The sequence below is a fragment of the Lithobates pipiens genome, unplaced genomic scaffold (genome assembly GCF_037356315.1).
Source record: "Lithobates pipiens isolate NorthernLeopardFrog02 unplaced genomic scaffold, aLitPip1_a1.2 Scaffold_27, whole genome shotgun sequence".
Taxonomy (NCBI): Eukaryota; Metazoa; Chordata; class Amphibia; order Anura; family Ranidae; genus Lithobates; species Lithobates pipiens.
The window spans coordinates 190,506,204-190,521,220 of record NW_027507788.1 but is presented as its reverse complement, the minus strand read 5'-3'; the positions used below and the strand labels follow the sequence as shown (position 1 = coordinate 190,521,220).

Sequence of the window (15,017 nt, the reverse complement as noted above, 5' to 3'; positions counted from 1 at the left end):
TATGCCTCTTATTAGTTTGGTTGCCCTTCTCTGCACCTTTCTCCGGTTCCCTGACAGCCTTTCTGAGAACTGGTAGCCAAAGCTGAACTGCATATTCCAGATAAGATCTTACTAATAATTTGTACAGGGGCAAAATGATATCCATCATTCTCTCTCGGGAGTCCATACCTCTCAATACAAGAAAGGACTTTGCTCGCTTATGAAACTGCAGCTTAGCGTTGCATGCTATTATTGAGCTTATGATCTACCAAAACCCCCAGATCCTTCACCATTGGATTCCCCCAGTTGTACTCCCCCTAGTATGTATGATGCATGTATATTCTTAGCCAAGTGCATAACTTTTCTCAGCTAAAAGGTACATGCTGACTTTTCCGCATAGAGGGGTCAATGGACGGGGCCATGTATTGTAAAATCTTAGAGAAGATGGAGGATATTACCGCGGTAGAAAAATGGTAAAAAAAAGAATGGGCAAAAAAGCAGCAGCATAAAGTGCGATAAAACAGAAAATTCAAATATCGTTGGAAAAGCTGCTCTACAATGTCTCAAGTCTCAATGTAATAAGTCTATGAAAACTAGCATCCTGGCAAAGTAGTCAATTGTCACTTGAAGATTTACAAACACCGCAGTGTGCGCACACAGAGTGCCCGACCACCGTAGCTGTAGATTGATGACAAAACACGCCTGGAGGAAGGCACGTTGTGGCATCACCACACGATCTGAGTAGAAGGAAAGGCTGTTTGTGCCAGCTGGCATTCTTTTTATGCATGAATACTACGTTTTAACTGTAAGTGCAATACTTTGTTCAATAAATCCTGAATTTTAAAATATATTACACTATGGCCAGTTTTTTCTCTTTCTGAGCATCCGTTGAGTATATACAGACACTTTAGCAGGATAGAAGGAGTGATCAGTACCATCCCATTGTAAAATTTTGGATGAGGACCTTCTTCATGACAATGACCCATAACATATGGCCAAAGCAACAAAGGAGTGACTCAAGAAGAAGCATATTAAGGTCATGGGGTGGCCTAGCCAGTCCACAGACTTTAATTCTATAGAAAATTTAAGGAGGGGGATGAAAGCTGCATGCCTCACCCCAGTACAACCACTTCCTCAAAGCGACATACAGGTATGTTGATTTGCGGGAAGTAGTTAAAGTTGAAGTCCGTGCTAAAACTAAAATCCCTGCATCTATAGACATCCACGATCTAACACTAATCTATCTAGCCTGTCTAGTCTGTAAAGGTGAACCAAGCCTTCAAGTCTAATTACAGGAGATATAATGCAGCTGCTACGGGGTAGCAGACACTATTTCATACATGTTGAGAAATGAGATCCAAAAACACTGGAGATTAAATGACAAGACAAAAGTGATATCATTATTTTAATCAGCATTAGAAAATCACTTTAAAAACTTACCTAAACCCCAAAAACAAAAAAGTAATATATTGCAGCTTGCTAGTCCTTAGATGGATTGCTGCATTTTTTTTTTTTTAGGCTTTCTTCCCTTTGTCACTTGACAATTCTTCCAAAAACACTTTCTGTCCTAGGATGACAAAGCTCACTTACCTACTGTATCAGAAAAAACAAAACAAACAAAAAAACAAGACAGGACTACAGAACCCCGTCCCTCCCCTATTTTCCATACCCAATAACCCTGGAAGCTGCAACCTGTCTGGCTGCACAGCTTACCAGTTGTGTGTAAATCAGAAGGCAAACTGAATAGAATTATAAATCCTTTGCAACATGCGTTTAATTACATCCCCAGAGTTCAACCTCAAATCAATACCTACATAATGCAGCACATAAACAAGGTTGAGTGCTTGTGTATCTGATAAGGATATTAAAGCTTAGAAGTCCCACTAAGGCAGCAACTGATGTCAGTGGATAACATGTAGTATAACACTTTGTAAAACATGCCTGCAAAAACATGAAATAGGAAATAAACCTTAAGAGACAACCTATAAAACAATTGCTTTGTAGACCAGATTTGTACTCAGATGCATCACTGTTTACTAGAATACCAATATATATATAATTTTTAGTTTCATACCTATCTATATACATTATTTATCAGTCAGCTACACAGTATTGTTAGTCATATTTATGCAGCTCGGGTGATAAAATAGTAGAAATGATATTTTTGCTTTAGTGCGGTGTACGCTAGGATCCATAAATTGCACAGAATCCCTGTCTGTCACATGCATTCATGCTCTTCCAGATCGACTACATGCAGTCTAATTAGCTGGTGCTCAATAAGTCCCCTGGAAGATAAAGATTTCTGGCAAGGTTTGAGCGTTCTAGTATGCAGGGAAGAAAGGCACGCGCAGAATCAGGTAGAATGGGAACTCTGCCGGCTAAATCAAAGCCTTTTAGAGATGCGAGCCCTGACACGGTTAATTAGCCTCCATCCTTCCAGAGTACCAGAGCCAACTGGATAATGCAGAATGATTGCTCTGCACTGTCAAAGCCCAGCACATATTATTTAGAAAGCTCTGTAAGTGCATTAAAACAGAAGAAATCTAAATCCAACATGCCTAAATGTGTTCACATTCATACAAAGAATAATCACTGTAATCCCCAGGGCTGTTTGCAAGGTTATCCTTTGTGCTATAGATATGCATCCAGAATCTTGATCCAATTGTATTCTCGCTTTCCTTAACATTCCCTGTAGTGCCTGACATACCCAGAATTGGAATCTCATTCACTGCTAAACACTCCCAGCAATAGAACTAGGCCCGACAAGGCAAATGCTGGCTCCGTGACTGCTACAGTAGAACTCTCAGCAGCTCTCTGAAAGCATGTCAATGAAATTATATTAACTACTAAAAACAAGGGAAATGCATTGAGTTATCTATTAACATCATCATACCACTTGGGTGTATGTCTCATAAAGTAGACTTTTAGTAAAGTAAACCCATCTACACCCCTGTAGCCAAACGGTTCTGAAAATTAACACTGAACAATTCATCCATACATATTACATTTTCTCCTCTTTTTATTCAGGTCACATGGTCTATCTCCTTCGTCTATGCATTGTACTTGCCGATGTCTCTGCTGTACGTTACCGTCTTCTAGCCTGGGCCATCAATCACCCAGCCAGATCATCTTCGCCAGGCCCCCCTACATGGTTTGATCTGTGGGCAGAGCTAAGGCACAGGACGGCATGTGTTTTGCTGTTGTCGCTGCTGCTGCTGTGTATTACTGCCTTCTGCCCTGGGCCATCACCAAGCTGGAACGTCCCTGCCAGCTTTTCCTGCCTGTTAAAATTGGGAAGTGCAAGATGAGGAAAACTGAGGAATGAAGGGCTGTTCATGAGAACATGCACAGAGACAGGTGGCAATGCTCTGCTGGCTGATCTTCCCTTTGCAGCATTGCCACCCTGTCTCTGTGCATGTTCTCATGACCAGTATTGAGGAAGTCCTAGTATCTGGCAGGATCACCAGTTATATTTTTACTGCAACATTTGCACAATAAAAGAGCTCACAGACAGACAAATGTCAAGTGAACAATTTCATTTTTGGTTAAGGCACGGTTCACACTGGGGTGACTTGTCAGACAAGTCTCGCTCCATTCAAAGCAATGGAATCGTTATCTGAGCCACTCAGGTCGCTCCGACTTGGAACAAGGTTCCTGCACTACTTGGGGGGGGGGGGGGGGGGGGCACGATTTCAAAGCAGCTTGTATTGACTTCTATTAGGGCCGGTTCACACTGCAGGCGAGGCGACACCGACTTGCCTCGCCGCGACCTGCCGCGACCTCAGCGGCAACTTGCAGATGACTTCTGTATAGAAGTCAATGCAAGTCGCCCCGAGGTCGCCCAGAAGTAGTACAGGAACCTTTTTTCTGAGTCGGAGCGACTCGAGTCGCTCCTCTCAGAACGGTTCCATTGTACAGAATGGGGGCGACTTGTCACACTGCGGCGAGGCGAGTCGTGTCGCCTCGCATCGCCCGCAGTGTGAACCGGCCCTTAATGGAGTCGTCTGCACGCTGTGCTGAATTCGCAATGTGCGGGGCAGCTTAAAAGTGTAAGCTGAGCCTAAGCCCTCATTCACACCGCGCCGATTTGACATCGGAGCCTACTGACAGCAACGGCACCTTCCAAGCCGGTGCGACGCCGGCTTTGCGGCACCGTCGATTCCCAAAAGTAGTTCCTGCACTACTTTTAGCCACTACAGGGGAGATTTGAATAGACATTTGTGCATGAACCCGCACAGAGGTCTCTCAAATTGCTCCCGAAGTTGGTCTGAAATGCCAGTCTGAAATCGTGCGAGTTCAGCTGAATTGCACGATTTCAAACCCGCAATCAGTGTGAACCTAGGCTTAGGGTCCTTTCACACGGGGCGCATCAGTGCTGATCCGCCCCGTGGATATCCGTTTGCTCAGCGGGGATCACTCCGTCAATCCCCGCTGAGCAGGGAAATGACAGGTCCGTCTCTGCACACTGCGCAGGGACAGACCTGTCACAGCGCCGCTCTCCCCTATGGGAGATCGGATGACGACGGACCGCAGTGTCTGTCGTCACCCGATCCGATGACGGATGGAAAAATAGCTTTTTCCTCCGTGACACTTTTTCGGATCGGAGCGGGTCGGATGTCAGTGGGCATGTCACCGCTGACATCCGACGCTCCATAGAGGGCTATGGAGCATCTGTTCAGGTCCGCCTGAAAAACTGACAGGCGGACCTGAACGGATCGTCAGTGTGAAAGGGGCCTTACTGTCAGTTTTTAAAATGTGGGCTCTCTACACAGGTGCATTTGTTAACATTACGCTGTAAATGCTAGTCAGTCACAAAGCAGATCAAATGTTTAGAGAAGCCATAAAAGAAACCCTGTCAGCACACTGAAGTTCCTAAATAATATGCTGAAATGGAATTCAAAGTTTAATATCACTTTAAGGTTTTGTTTTTTTTGTTTTTGTTTTTGTTACCACATCAGTACTGGGCACAAACGCCCCCTTCCTTCCCACGCCAATTTTCAGCTCTCTCGCATTTTCAATGACAATTGTGCGGACTATGCTGTACCCAAATTAAATTTTTATCATTTTGTTCACACAAATAGAGCTTTCTTTTGGTAGTATTTAACGACTCAGTTTTTTATTTTTTACGTTAGAAGCGGGAAAAAAAAAGCTGAAATTTGGAGGAAAAAAAAAAAAAAAACACACATTTACTTTATTCTATTTTAAAAGAAATCCAATAAAAATCGAATTTTGGCATAAATTGAAGCCAAAATTAATTCTGCTACATGTCTTTGGGGGGAAAAAAATCCCGTTAAGTGTATAATAATTGGTTCGTGTGATCACGGACAGATGTACACAAATCATCATGTACAGATGTGTGCAGATAATCATTGGGACAGGTGATTTTACTGGGACATATGTGGAGGGACAGGTGTTTCTACGTTGTGTGTGTCATGATTTTTACACTATGTGTTACCATGCTGGTGATCAGTGTGTAAAAAGCTGTAAAAAACACCTCATACACACTGATCACCAGCCAGCTGCAGCAATCATGTGATCAGGAGGGCCAATCACAGAGCCCTCCTGCCGATCTGAGATGCGCCATGTCCAGGTGACACGAGTGCATCGGGATTGCACCGCTGTGCAGGCCAATGATTCCCCCTCCTTCTGATGTTCCTGAATGTCCACTCGGAAGGAGAGCGCACCCACCTGGCCATACATATGCAGTGACCAGATGGGAAGAGGTTAATCACTTAAGCCCCGGGCCAATTTGCAGCCAAAGGAACAGACCCCTTTTTGCGATTCAGCACTGCGGCGCTTTAACAGATAATTGCGCCACGTGCGACATGGCTCCCAAACAAAAATTGCCATCCCTTTTTTCCCCCCACAAATAGAGCTCTCTTTTGGTGGTATTTGATCACCTCTGCGGTTTTTATTTTCTGCGCTATAAACAAAAACAGAGCGACAATTTTGAAAAATATGCAATATTTCTTACTTTTTGCTATAATAAAATATCCCCAAAAAATATATTAAAAAAATAACTTTTTTCCCTTAGTTTAGGCAGATACGTATTCTTCTACATATTTTTTGGGGGGAAAAAATTGCAATTAGCGATTATTGATTGGTTTGCACAAAAGTTATAGCGTTTACAAAATAGGAGATCGTTTTATAACATTTTTATTCATTATTTCTTTACTGGTAATGGTGGCGATCAGCAATTTTTATTGTGACTGCGACATTATGGCGGACACATCGGACATTTTTGGGACCATTGTCATTTATACAGCAATCAGTGCTATTTAAATGTTACACTGGCAGTGAAGGACTGGGCACTTAAAGAGCAACATACAGGTACGTGCTTATGCCCAGCCGTGCCACTCTGCCGACGTATATATGCAGGAGGCGGTCCTTAAGGGGTTAAAAACAAACATGTTATGCTTATTTTCGTGGTACAATGATTTTGCACATAGCAGCCCTTATCCTCCTTTTCTTGGGTCTCTGGCTCCTTCCCTGTTCGAGTACTGGCCTGGCAAGCCGATTGCTAGGGTGGGTACTCATGCGGGCTCAATCCCAAGCCACACTGCATGCATCTAATGATGTACGTAGTGTGGCTCAGCCCCATCCACCATTTTCTTATCACTAGATTTGATTGACAGCAGCAGGAACCAATGGCTCCTCCCACTGCTCTGAGAGATCAGTGAGGATCGAGAAAGAAAGCAGCACTGCAGCTTTTGTGCACAGTGCTGGGGTTTTACCTAAATGCAGAGAATAGACGTGACAAAGAGGACGATACCCCCTTGAAATGCATTATGGCGACCATGTACACAGTGTCTTCCATGAGGAACTCTGCATCTTGATGTCAGCCTAGTGTGCCCGCAGGAATCCCTGTAGCCCCGAGAGCAGCTGGCTACTTTGTGGTTCTGGTCTTGTATCTCAGGTCCCTCTACTCCCATTGGTTGTTTTTATTGGTACCATGGTCTGCGTTACTGTATGGGCTGTTTTCTTCCCCCCCCCCCCTCCTTAGTGATCAGGGCAATACCTTTTGAGGTATCGAGACTAGTACATACAGGGCATCCATGAATGCCCTGCTCCTCCATGTCTACACTCAGACTGCTTTGGGAATTTCATCAATCCAGCTCCTGCTGTGTGATTTTTAGTCTCCTTTTATCTAATTAAAAGGTGCAACTGCGCTTTGGTTTGCGCTGTAGGTTTTGATTATTTTTTTGTTCTAATTTTGCCTGGTAATGCAACTAGTAAGTTGTTTTTTTAAAGAACAAGCTGTCCTGCAAATGTATCACCTAGAGGGATGAGAGAAACCATTTAACACTGACAGGGTGTGCTTAACAATGATTAGCTTTATTTATGAAAAACCTTTATGCCAAAAGGGAAAAAAAAAAACTGCCTTTTGTAACTGCTTACAAAGTGTTAGATGCGGTTTGGCTTCAATTTGTCGGTATATCTAAATCTGCTAATCCATCTAACACTTACCCCCCCAAACTGACAATGCTGCTGTCCAAATGTGCCCCTGTGCTCCTTCATCCAGAGTGGTGTCTGTATAATAAAGGAAGTGCGTTAATGCCAAGATCACCAGGTGAACACAGTTGGAAAAGAGCCTGAAAAAAAAAAAGAAAATGAATGCAGCCACCACACCAAAGGATTGGTAAAATGCAATACTAAATTTTTGGTTTAGGGTTTGGGTTTAAATACGGCTTTCAGCACTGCTGAAACTTGTTCGATAATTCCTGTTGCTGCTTACTGAAACACTAATGCCCCATACACACGGTTGGAAATTCCAACGGAAAAAGTCAGTTTGGATTATGTTGTCGGAAAATCCGATCGTGTGCGGGCTCTGACTTTTTCAGACGGAAAAGGTTTGAGAGCTGGATCTAAAATTTTCCGACAACAAAATCTGATCTGACCTTTTTCGATCGTGTGTATAGAATTCCGACGCACAAAGTGCCACGCATGCTCAGAAAAAATTTGGAGACGAATGCCATTGGCTACTGGCCTCTACGTAGTCCCGTCATACATTTTGTACGTCACCTCATTCTGAACGATCGGATTGTCCGACAACTTTGTGCGACGTGTGTATGCAACACAAGTTTTGGCCAAAATCCATCGGAAAAAAATCAGATGGATTTTGTGGTCGGAATGTCCAACCGTGTGTATGGGGCATTAGTTTTGTTCATAGCACTAAATCACAACTGACTAACAAATTCTTATTTAGCCACTCTCTTAAGTCACACACTTCATCCGCATTGCACACCTAGAAAAGCTTCCTCTACTTCATTGGTTTAGGTTATTGGATTACCTATATGAAAGCAGGACACGGGTAATTGTGCCCTTTCATTCCCAGGTGAGAAGGGTAGAGGCGGAGACAAAACATAGGAAACTGTATTGTTAAAAAAGGGAATATTTTTAATTGTCTAGCATGGAAGATTTATGAAAACCACAAGACTAGATTAACAGCGTTACAAAAGTTCTGCAGCGCATGCTGGCTGGAAGAGGTAAGTATGAAATATAGATTTACAATACATGATAATTACCTAACAAATGGATCAAAAAAAGGTAATTTCTTTTAGTGCTAATGAGAATATAAACAAAAATATGAAACGGTACTCCCATGAAAATCTGTACCGAATCCCAGATTGGAGCTCTAAAGTGGGACTTCATTCAAAGTGAAGTCTTGCGGGTTCACTCACTCCCCCGGCCTGAAAGGGAGTTATAGGTTGGGGGGGGGCCAGTACCGATTTTTATTGGTACCTACTCCCACAATTCATGCATAAGTGAGCATGAGGTCAATTGCCTTGCCCCCTACCCTCCCAACATATGACAGTTCCTAGAAGGCTGCAGGACCATTCACAAAGCGCAGTGGGGAGGCACCTGTGATTTCTCCAGATGCCAATATGGCAGTCTCAGGGACCCACAGCGGTAAGAAGAAAGACAGTACTGGACCCCAGGCACTGGCAAGTACCTGAACAGCAGCCATAGTTCCACTTTAAGTGCTTTGAGCTGTGGCAAATGTAAAAGCCTTCTGAAAGTCATGCTCTTTAGTGTTTACAAACCAGGATTATCAAATTCCAGTGTGTACAAGGCCTAACAGAATACTATCTACTATTCATGAACACACATTAGGGTGTGTATACACAGGCGCTTATCCAGTCTAAAGAACAATCAAAAGAATGTGATCCAAAATAATTCCAGTTACCTTCCTAGATTGGTAAATGGAACTAAATGGAACTAAGCAAACAGAGCTAAAAAGCACTTTGTGAAGGATTTCTCTCTCTCTAGCCCGATTAAAAATATGTGCTTCAACCACAATGATATTAAATATTTTATAAACATGCTAATATATTACACATATATATTTAGACATTATAAGAACGCCACAACATCCTCTGCAGTCCTTGGATATGTCTGAGACAGAAGTCGAAGTACAATTACTGCCTTTAGCACCACCTGCTGGTGAAAATAGGTACTGTGACATGCTGTGGTTAACGAACAAAGCATCTCAATATATAACCTGGGGTTTCAATTACTAATGAAGTAGAAGTTGTTCTCGAACAAGTTCAAATCTGTGCTAAATTTACATACCCAATTATGTCCACAAACCATTGGTAAAATGGGGGCATGGCATGTGGGTACATATAGGAGAGTAAAATTGTTTGTTTTGTTTTTTTAAACAACAACCTAGTGCATCACTATTTGGGGATTTTGTGAAGTACTCGAGGGTATGACTGTCAACTTTTAATTCACCGATTTTGCAAAGTGAACAGCCTTTACAAATCTGAGTAAATCAACCCCACAGTGCCTGAGCATTTTTATAGCGGTGTAAGTGACCATCAAAAGAAGGTACTACAAATTTAGTAAAGTTTCCTTTCAAGTCCTGAACATCAAAATGTTACTGCCAAAGTTGAAACAACTGCAAGGTATGTGGGTTTTCTAAAATGTTATCTAAAGACGTTCCATTTAGCGCTCTCCCTTTTTAGGCTGGATTCACACCTATGTATTTTTAGTGCTTTTTGCATTTTGCAGATTTATACTACAGAACATTTTCTATAGGAAACCATATTAAATGGACTGTAGTGCAAATCTGCAAAATGCAAAAAGCACTAACGCTGCATAGGTGTGAATTCAGCCGTAAAAGTTGGTCCATACTTCCTGCATGATACCACGGGGTTGATTTACACTGATGCACTTGGAATATGGTGCAGCTGTGCATGGTCACCAATCAGTTTCTAACTTCAGCTTGTTCAATTAGGCTTTGGCAGTAAAGCCAGGAAGACGATTGTTTTCTATGAAGAGTTTTCGCAAATCTTGCACTCTTCAGGTTTTAGTAAATAACCCCCAGCGTCACACAGAAGTGTCTGTTCTGGCCAGCAGTGCTTTTTGTGTTTGTAAAATACTGAACTCTAAAAGTGGTTTGCCATGTTATAGGGAACATGAAGAAATGTTAATTATAAAAAGCAGTATTCTGAAATATACCCTTTATCTTAAAATCCTAAAAAAAAAAAAAAAAAAAAAAAAAACACGTGCATTTCCTAGTATGTGAGGGTGCCAAGGTAGTCCTATACCAACAGCCAACATATCTATAGTGAGAGATCTAAGGCACTGCTGCCTCTGACTGCTATTTTCATTAGCAGCGCTGCTCATCTTTCTCTTTGCTGAAGACATTGACATGAGGAAGCAAAACCCTGCCTGGACCAAGGTAGCCAAAAGCACACAGACACAATACAGAGCAAGTCATCGAGAAAACAAAGGCAATGCCACTAAAGAGTGCTTTGTCTGTTTTTTTTTTTTTTTGGGCACAGCTTCCAGAGCTTCAGTTCCTCTTTCACATAATAAACTGTCAGCTTGGCTGGAGAAGTTAACTGACCGGGTTGAGCTGAATCTGTTGATTAGCCTGAGCACTGGAACAGAAAGCCCCGTGCATATATTTCATTCACAGAAAACAAATTTTTTCAGTTTAGTTTACTAATGCATCACTCCAATGTGTAAAATAGATTTGACGCAAAGCAAATTAATTCTACAGATATGTTTAACAGCTGAGTGAGTCTTTGTTTAACGGGAAGGGCGGCCCGTTTTGTCAGTGAGCCCCTACACTAAACATCTCCGACGTGATTTCATGGATCAATGTTTAAATATGTTTCAGACAAATCTGCATAGCTGTAAAGATTTGTAAAACTAACATGCTCTTAGATCGCGCGCACCGTATGTTTTGCATGAAAGGCTGCCGCCATTACTCCAGGATAATAATACGCAACACTCCTTTTGGGCCAATGCAGCATGCATAGGGTTAATCCAAAATATGTGCAGACAAAAAGGCTGCATTGTACTGCCTAATTCCTGCACATGGCACATGTACAAGATCTCTGTATTAACTAGCCAGCTTTATATCCCTCTACTGGATGGGGGTACTGTGGCAAGGCACTTTCTAAACCCAGAAAGAATGCTGGCAGGCAGAATGACAGCAGTGCCAATCACGTCGAAGGTAAAAATAAAACTACAGCAGCTTAAACACCAAGAGTTAATTGCTTAGAGAGCATTTCAAGAAGGTGATTTAATTTCACGTATGAGTTCCTGCGCTTTTTTTTTTTTTTTTTTTTTTTACCCACAGCTGCAAAATATTCTATCTGTAAATTGCACAGCTATATGAATCCAGAAGGCTTTGGATGTACACAGCACAACTGACAGTTATGAGGTGTCAGACATTCACATACAACAGCAACTTGCAGACATGTATTCCATACCCAACCACTACACAAAAGGTAAAATCAAATAGATTGGGAACAGCTATAGATATCCCATGCTCTAAGCACCGTGTAGATCAGGGGTCTCCAGACTTTTAAAACAAAGGGCCAATTTACTGTCCTTCAGACTTTAGGGGTGTGGAATGTGGCCATTGGGAGTACAAAATCTCCCCTCAATGGGAGGAAGTGTGCCCCATCAATGGGAGGAAGTGTGCCCCCATCATTGGCATCAATGGGAGGAAGTGTGCCCCATCGTTGGCGTCAGAGAATATAACAGAACCTCAAGGGCCAGATGAAAGCAAGTAAAGGGCCGCATCAGGCCCCTGGACCACAGTTTGGAGACCATGGGTGTAGCTAGATGCTGCATTAGGCTTTTGAGAATTTCTCTGTAAAACTCTTCTTAAGTTCTCTTTTTAACTTCTTCATTCTTGCTGCTTGTCCACACTGCTGTTCTCTTGCATCCTCTTTGTGCCACCACCCATCAGCATACACTCCAGGGACTGCTGCATGACGTTTATCAGATGATGGTGACTCTGGAACATGTCTATACAATGTGCATTGACACAGGCTGCTTGTAGTCTCAATTGGCAAAGAGTGTGACGATGACAAAAAAATAAATAAATAAATGAATAAAATCATGGTGGGACAGGAACAGACAGTTGTGCAGTTACTTTCTACTATAAAGGTATAACATGTAAAAATGATTTTCATGGCAGGATCACCAGGTATTTTATTGAAGCTGCAAAATTTAAAAAAGTATTAAAATTACTTTTGAAATTAAGTGAACATGTTATACCTCATACAGCATGAGATTATGACCATAGGGTTTAAATATACATAAAAATAAAAAATAAAAAAAAGGACCATTGAACCTTGAATAATACCCACAATGTCCCGAATCCATTGCTGCAGGAACGTATGAAACCCGTTACTGCAGTATACCACCTACTGGTTATGAATATCAAACACAGGAATGCCCTTAGAAGTTTCACAATGTAAGGCATTTACCAATAGGTTACTGGGGCTCTAAACTGCATTGTGGGATCACTGAAGGCTGACTTCCGCTTCAATCCAATTGCAGGCACCTTCCAATGAAGCCTGCAGCTCAAAAAAAGTACAAAAGCTTCTATGGAGCAGCATTAGAACACTTTGAAATTGCTTGGCTACGTTCAGACTCAAGTGTGAATGGGGCCTAGGTAATGTAGCCAATAGAAAGTGCATGTTCTGATGAGAAGTGAACTACATCCCGAATCCACAGCTCACCATTCAGCAGATAGAAGGGCTTCTATGCATTATTCACTTCAATGACTAGGGCAGTGATGGCGAACCTTGGCACCCCAGATGTTTTGTAACTACATTTCCCATGATGCTCATGCACTCTGCAGTGTAGTTGAGCATCATGGGAAATGTAGTTCCAAAACATCTGGGGTGCCAAGGTTCTCCATCACTGGACTAGGGTCACAACTGAGCCTTATAAAGCAGACCTATCTTTGGGCCAACAAGACAAAGCAACAGATAAACTTGATATCACACACCACTGTACATATTGGTCCCACTTGCCTTTTAGAGCCTTGTAAAATGCAGGGTAGTTTGAGGGAGCATGCAATTCATTCGTCTTCCTCCCACAGTGCAGCACATACTGCTTATAACTCTGATCTCAAGGCCTGGGTTACATAGTGGTGGGGATGGTACTTAAAGTGGAAGTCCATGCAAAAACTAAAATCCCTGCATCTATAGCCACCAACATTCTAACACTAACCTCTCTAACCCTGAAAATAAAAAAAACTAGTATACATACCTTTTCTACAGGCGATCTGACTCGATCTCCAGCGGCGGAAGCTCTGATCCTACGCAGAGCTGTCAGCCGCGGCTTCGCTGTGTGGACGGGTGCAGAGGACACTGCCGACAATGGAAGCCCTATAGTAACTATGGGCGACGTCACTTCCTATTCATTTCACATCCGTTGTCGGCCGTGTACTCACTCAGCACAGCTTCTGCCTCTGGAGATCAGGTTGGAACGCCTGCAGAAAAAAAGGTATGTATACCGTTTTTTTTTTGTTTGTTTTCGGTGCTAGAGAGGTTAGTGTTAGAATGTTGGTGGCTATAGATGCAGGAATTTTAGTTTTTGCATGGACTTCCACTTTAACCCTGTGAAACCTCCAAACCAGACAAACCTAGCACTCATAAAAGGGCTTTTTCCCCCCACAACAAGGTATTAGGCCTCATGCACCCTGAACGTTATAAAAAAAAAAAAAAAAAAAAGTCTACCGTTTTTCAGTGTTTTTTTAGCTGTAGCATTTATTAGCTTTTTTTTAACAAAATTATACTCCCACAAAATCTTATGGCTCAAAAACGCTGATAAAAACGGCAAAAATGTAAAAACATCGACCGGCATGAGGCCTTAGGCTTACAGCTGAGCTGCTGTTTTTGGCATTAGGCACATATTGGCTGTTATCAGCATTTTTAGTTAGGGATGTTTTCTGGCTGGAGAAAAAAAAAAAAAAAAAAAAAATAATAATAAAATTATATATATACATACATACATACATACATACACACACACACACACACACACACACACACACACACACACAGAAATAGGGGAATTTCTCAGCTGTAAAAACGCCCTAACTCTGATAAAAGCTTAAAAAGACGCGTGTCTATTCTGCGTTTATCAGCGTTTTTGAGCCAATAGCTTTAGTGGGAGTATCGTTTTTGATAAGAAAAAAAATAAAAATAATTACGCTGAAAAACACTACTGCAGAAAAACTGTAAAGCTCATTCTATAGCTAAAGCTTTCAACAGTGAACGCTACTGGAGTTTTTTTTTATAGTGTCCAGTGTGCATGAGGCCTAAGAAACAGAAGTACTGACTGTCAAAAGAACCTGTAGCTTTGCCCTGAATTACCTGAAAAAGTACCGAGATCAATAGAGATAAAGGACCTTTTTATTCATGTAGGAAAAGCCACCTACCTGCCCAGGAGAAGCAGAGTACGGAGCTGTGTCTGCTGTGTGCAGGTCGCCTTTCATTTGGACAAACCTCAGAGAACATCTAGATTAGAATCAGACTTCCACAAATGTCAAACTTGCTGTGTTTGCAGAAGACATAAAATAAAGATAAACTGCTAGTTATGAGTAGATCTGCCTGTCACAAGCCTGTAAAGCAAACCAGAGCCACAGTAACCTCCAGCATAAATTTCACCCTAGCACCGCTACAAGTAGAAAATGTCATCTGCTTTTCTCTCTTCCATCTAAATGACCTTAAAAACAGTAATGATAAAACGCAAACTGCACATTACCTTGTATAAAT

General features: G+C 42.0%; 1 protein-coding gene across 2 annotated transcripts in view; it reads right to left on the bottom strand.

Moving 5' to 3' along the window:
• Nucleotides 1-15,017, bottom strand: part of RERE (arginine-glutamic acid dipeptide repeats) — a 498,733-nt gene that overhangs the window by 456,625 nt on the left and 27,091 nt on the right. Inside the window, exon 2 of one of the 2 annotated variants that reach the window (XM_077458063.1) lies at nucleotides 7,447-7,571. The exons of the other annotated variant lie outside the window; for it this stretch is intronic. The gene's annotated coding sequence lies outside the window, so the exon portion shown is untranslated. The remainder of the gene's footprint in view (nucleotides 1-7,446; nucleotides 7,572-15,017) is intronic. 2 annotated transcript variants of the gene reach the window in all.